Below are 6,046 nucleotides of genomic sequence, written 5' to 3' on the forward strand. Positions count from 1 at the left end.
TGGATGGGAAGGGGTGGGGTCGTGCCCGCGCCCCCTGGGTCCGGGTGGCAAGGGGTGGGGTCGTGCCCGCGCCCCCAGGATCCGGGTGGCAAGGGGTGGGGTCGTGCCCGCGCCCCCAGGATCCGGGTGGCAAGGGGTGGGGTCGTGCCCGCGCCCCCAGGATCCAGGTGGCAAGGGGTGGGGTCGTGCCCGCGCCCCCTGGGTCCGGGTGGCAAGGGGTGGGGTCGTGCCCGTGCCCCCTGGGTCCGGGTGGCAAGGGGTGGGGTCGTGCCCGCGCCCCCAGGATCCGGGTGGCAAGGGGTGGGGTCGTGCCCGCGCCCCCAGGATCCGGGTGGGAAGGGGTGGGGTCGTGCCCGCGCCCCCTGGGTCCGGGTGGGAAGGGGTGGGGTCGTGCCCGCGCCCCCTGGGTCCGGGTGGCAAGGGGTGGGGTCGTGCCCGCGCCCCCTGGGTCCGGGTGGCAAGGGGTGGGGTCGTGCCCGCGCCCCCAGGATCCGGGTGGCAAGGGGTGGGGTCGTGCCCGCGCCCCCTGGGTCCGGGTGGCAAGGGGTGGGGTCGTGCCCGCGCCCCCAGGATCCGGGTGGGAAGGGGTGGGGTCGTGCCCGCGCCCCCTGGGTCCGGGTGGCAAGGGGTGGGGTCGTGCCTGCGCCCCCAGGATCCGGGTGGGAAGGGGTGGGGTTGTGTCCGTTCCCCCGCGCCCCCAGGATCTGGGAAGAGGTGGAGTCCTGCCCGCGACCCCCGCGTCCCGGTGCCCCCCCCCCGGGGTCTGGGTGGCAAGGGGTGGGATCGTGCCCGGGCCCCCCGCGTCCCGGTGGCCCCTCGGGTCTGGGTCGGAAGGGGCGGTTGCCCCAGGGTCAGTGTCCGCTGGGGTGAGGTCTCGCCCTGAGCCCTAGACCATCTGCCCCCACCCCAGCGTCACACGTCACTCCCCACCTGCGGAGCCCACATGCGCACCTGCAGCTGTGCCTAGGTGTGGGGCCAGGGCTCACTGGGCCGGAGGGGGTGGGACTGGGGTCGTGCGCGGGGCCTGTTTTGATCCAAATAGATCAAACGGGGGATAGCGCCTCGCCTGCTCCGTGGGGGCTGCTCGAGAATCAAAATCACTAAAGGTTTTTACAAACTACACAAAATATTAATGTGATACTTTTTGGCCCTGAGCTTCCCAGGGACGGGATGTGAGCCAGGCACGAAGGGTGGTTCGTGCGACGTCCCTCGTCCAGGACATTTCAAGGTCCCAGATGGCGGGTGCGCGCAGCCCTGGGCGTTCCTGTTCAGCTGACCTGCGCGCCGTGGGCACCGGATGGCTGGGGTGGGGTCGCGCCCTGAGCCACTAGACCATCTGCCCTCCTGTGGGTCCTCCCCGCCCTCTGCCCGCACAAGGGTCTCTGCCCGGCTGGGGCGGCCGCTGCTGGCGGCAAGAGGCGCAGGAGCCGACCGGCGCGCGGAGCGCACTTGGGACGCCGTGTGCGCTCCTCGCGGGCCTGGGCGCCCTGCAGTCCTGCTCTCGCTGCACCTCCTCGCCCTCCCTTCTTCTGTCCCGCCAGGCTGGTCCTGACTATCATTCCCCTTACCAGATCCTCCACTCTGAGCCTGGCCTCCCATCCTGCGGTCTCCACCCAACGTCTGGGGGGCACAGCCCCTGGTCTGCCTCACCCGCGCCACCATCCTCACTGGGGCTTCCGGTGTCGCCCAGCCACACCTCAGCATCCGCGAAGGTCCCCACCGAAGCCTCTCTGGGAGCCTGTACTGCTCCAGCCCCCACCGTCTGTCTATTCAAGGGTGTCACTCCCAGCCCCCACCTGGCTCTCAGTAAAAGCTCATCTCCCCAGGCCCCCCAAGCCCCCTCGCTGATGTTCCCTGCATGAACAAGCCCGAACCCTCCTCTCCAGGGCCCCGCCCGCCCCTCCAGAGGACCCGCGCTGTGCACCGCCCTCCCCACCACGTGGTGCTCCCAGACGTCGCCGGTGTGTCCTTGCTGCCTGCTGTCCCACGGTAGTCACCAGGTCTCTCCGTTCATCTCTCCAGCCAAGGAACGGTCAGTTGGTTCCTGATGAATAGCAGAGGCTCAAAAATGTCAGCTGAGTAAATGGTATTATTTTTTGACGCGAAGCATTGTACTGCTAACTTGCTATAAAATCATTAGTTTCATCTTGATATTTTTTTTTTTGAGACAGTATCTCACTTTGTTGCTCAGGCTGGAGTGCAGCCCAGGCAGGGTCACAGCTCACAGCAACCTCGCACTCCTGGGCTCAAGGGATCCTCCTGCCTCAGCCTCCCCAGTAGCTGGGACTATAGGAGTGCACCACCACACCAGGCTAATTTTTTTTTTTTTTTCAGTTTTTAGTTTTTTGTATGGCTGGGCTCAAGGGATCCCCGGCCTCAGCCTCCCAAAGTGCTGGGATTACAGACGTGAGCCACTGCGCCCACCCTTGATCCAATTTTGGTGAAGTGAATTATACACAGAAAAAGTTTGGCTGGATAACTCTGAGATTGAGTGAACTTGTAATTTCTCATTTTTACTTCTTAAAGTGTCTGTAATTCCTGCATATTTTTTCAAGAAGCATGTAGTACCTTCTGATCTGTTAAAGAAAATAAGTACGCAAAGTGGCAGAAGTGAGGTGTCTGCCATGCAGCGCCCCATCCTCAGAGGCGGCCGGGGTGCTGCCCCCTGGGCTGGCCGAGGGCCCCGTGCAGGCACCAGCGGCTCTCTGGAGGCTGTTCGCCCCGTGACAGCTGTGGCACAAGGTGTTGATACCTCTCAACAGACACACCTCACTTCTGCCACTTGGGCAGCCCTTGTTTGTGGCTGTGTTTTCTCTCCCATGTCATTTTCTCAGGGAGGACAGAGCAGGATCTGGGGGAGTCTGAACAAAGCCACCAGGCAGCTCCCTGCCAGGCACTGGGTGCCCGTCCCTCTCCACAAGCCCAGCCTCCGCTGCATCGGGTGCCTGCTTGCTCCAGGGGTGTGCAGTGTGGATGCCAGGTGGGGCTCCCTGCTCCCGGGACACGGCCACTGTGCTGGCCTCAGCTCCATACCTGCAGGTTGGGGAGAACAGGCCAGGCGGGGCTGCCAGCTGCACCAGCACAGGTGACAGTGAGGGGCCCAGGTTCCCCGTGGGGCTCCAGGTGCCATCCCCAAACCCTCCCTTCCAGGAGGGCCCAGGAAGGGGCCGGCCCCCAGCAGGTGCCTGGCCAGGAGGCCCTGGGTGTGGCCGGCGGGGCCACGACTGCATTACAGCCTTGCAGTGCCAGGCGGGGGAAAAAGCGGACAGTGAGCTGTGGCTCCCTGGGCAGGGACACTTGAGTTGTGGAAGGCATCTGGGGGACACTACCAAATACAGGGACATTGAGTGTGGGGGCCCTGCACTCAGCCGTAGGCAGAGCAGGCCCCTGGACCCATGGATGCTGCAGGGGCCAGGGCGGCACCCTCGGCTCAGTCAGTGACCCCCCCACCCTGTGGGCGTCTTGTTCCCTCCACTTTAGGACCTAGAAACCCAGGCTTCTTCCAACGCCGGCACCCCAGTTCCAACAGGAAGAACCACTGAAAGCTCAGGCGAGAGGAGGTCGAATGTGACGGGGACCCACAAGAGCCCTCCCCTGGCCTCCCAGGGACTGTGTGGGTCAGTGGGGGTGAGGTCAGAGGTCATGCTCTGAGATTCCTGTGCAGCTGCTGTGGTGCTGAAGAGCTGCAAGGCCCCGGAAGACCCTGAGGAGGCAGCGGCTCCTGCAGCTGTGCTGGCTGCTCCCCCCTCAGCCCCCTCCAGGGGCCCTGCCCAGCCAGCTGGAAGCCAGGCTGGGGATACAGCACCTGGTGAGACAGGCCACCCCACTTGAAGCAGACCCTCTGGGCTCAGCCAGCAGGAATCCACGCACCAGGTGAGCAGCTGCAGGGGGTGGGGCTGCAGAGCTTGTGAGCTCTGACCTCCCCCCACCCAGCCACAGCCTTGCTCCTACACTCGCCCCACCCGCCCTGCTTTCTGTGCCTGGAGAGCTTGGCCCCAGCCCCAGCTGCCCTCACCTCCTTCCCTAAAAGGACTCTTCTTCCACAGCCACCATGGCCCTACCACTTGATGTTCGGATGATTGTCCCCACCCCAGAGCAGACACGGGCGTCACCTTGTGCCCTACTGTGGCCCCAGAGCCCAGAACAGCACAATGTGGGTACAAAAGGGGGTCGAGGGAAGGACTCCCAGAGGATGGAGCCCCCTGTGTCCCAACCCCAGACAAAAGCCCCCATATGTCCAGGCACGGAGGACCTGAGGGCCACGTTCTGCTGCCCTGGGGTGAGTGTCCAGGGCCCCCCAACCAGGGGCTGGGCAGCAGGCTAAGTGTCCCTGCTGGGCGGTCTCGGCTGCCAGACTGACCCTGCCTCCTCCACGTAGCCTCACTCAGGCCGGCCTGCATCCCCTGCCAGCCGCTCTGCACTCAACTGTCCCCAGAACCGGCTCTGAGCAGGCCTAGCAGGGCTTGAGGGCTGAGCGGCAGGATGGGCCAGGAGCTGCACACGGCAGAAGCTTCCAGCACCTATGCACCGCCCTCACTGCCCTGGCGCCATGGAGGCCAGGGTCAGTCTTCTGCTCCTGTGACTCCCCCAAGCAGAGGCTCAGGGCACGCTGTGGCCCGAGGGCACACCTCAGTGGCTGGCACCTGCGGGTGGCTCTGCCCTGAGGTTCCTTCCTCAAGACCTCACCAGGTGCCTGGTGGCCCAGGAGAGTGACGGTCTGCACCAGGCAGCGCTGGTGGGTAGGAGGTGCCGCCTCCCCAGCAACATGCCCCATACTCACACCCTGGAAGCCCACCTGCCCGCCCAGGCCTTCTGGAGAGCAGTGGCCGCAGTCCTCACCCCACACCTGCAGCTCCAAGTTCACTCCTCACTCTGTCCACACTGGCGGCACCCTGGGCTCCAGGCCGCTCCCATGCCCTGGGCCCAACCTTCTGAAAGTCACCCTCCCCCATGCCCTGGGGGGACAGCCCCTCCTCAGCAGGTGCAGCTGTGGGCACACACCTGTTCTAGCACACCTACCTCTGTACCACACACCCGCCTCCATGCCACACACCTGTCTCTGTCACACCTCTCTGTACCACACACCCGCCTCCATGCCACACACCTGTCTCTGTCACACCTCTCTGTACCACACACCCGCCTCCATGCCACACACCTGTCTCTGTCACACCTCTCTGTACCACACACCTGCGGAGTGCTGCCACACCATCTCCAGCAGAGCAACAGCCCCTCCCTGCGAACAGGAAGGGAGAAACCTCCATCCAGCCACAATCTGAGTTTCTCTCTAAAAGCGTCCATCTCACCTAGTCTGCACCTGCTTTCTTTCAGGGGACATAGAGCCAATCACACGTTTACAGACTTCCTTCACCAGTAGCTGACACTTGAGAATGGGCCTCTTGGCCTCAGCTCTGTCAGGCCCCACTCGATCCACGAGGGGTAAACCTTGGCTCTGCACCTGGGGGCAGGTTGCTCTCCAAGAACGTCAGCGCTGTGGTGGCTGCTCTGAGAGCCGCCCTCCAGAACTGCTCGCAGGGAGCCTGGGCCAGGGCGCTGCCGGGTGAGCTGGGCTGAGGCAGACCACAGGGCAGGGCCGCCCTGCCCCAACGCAGGGAGCCGACATGAGGACCTGAGGGGTGCAATGAGGGCTGGGGGAGGCTGGGGCAGCTGTCCTCATCCTGAGCATGGAGGCTGCGGGCTGGGGATACAGGAATCAGGTATCTCCCGACGGCCTCAGGCAGGTTGGGGTGTCAAATGGAAGATGTTCAGTAAAGGGGCCCGGGAGATGGGGGGGAGGCGGAACACTTGGATGTGTGGATCTGGGCATTAGGATCAGTGACTGAGGTCATAAGGCCAGTCTCAGCCCCACAGACCCTTTGCCAAGTGACCTTGGGACCCAGTTCTGCTACAGCCCCTCGATGAGGACCCCACACACCCTCCCCCTGGCCCCCCACACCCACGGGCAGACGGGGTGCCCGGCGCTGCAGTGCTGGGCCCGAGGCCCCTGGAGCAGCTCACTCCCTCACTGGGGATGACGAGGCAGACAGGC

This window comes from Microcebus murinus, chromosome 11 (genome assembly GCF_040939455.1).
Source record: "Microcebus murinus isolate Inina chromosome 11, M.murinus_Inina_mat1.0, whole genome shotgun sequence".
Classification (NCBI taxonomy): Eukaryota; Metazoa; Chordata; class Mammalia; order Primates; family Cheirogaleidae; genus Microcebus; species Microcebus murinus.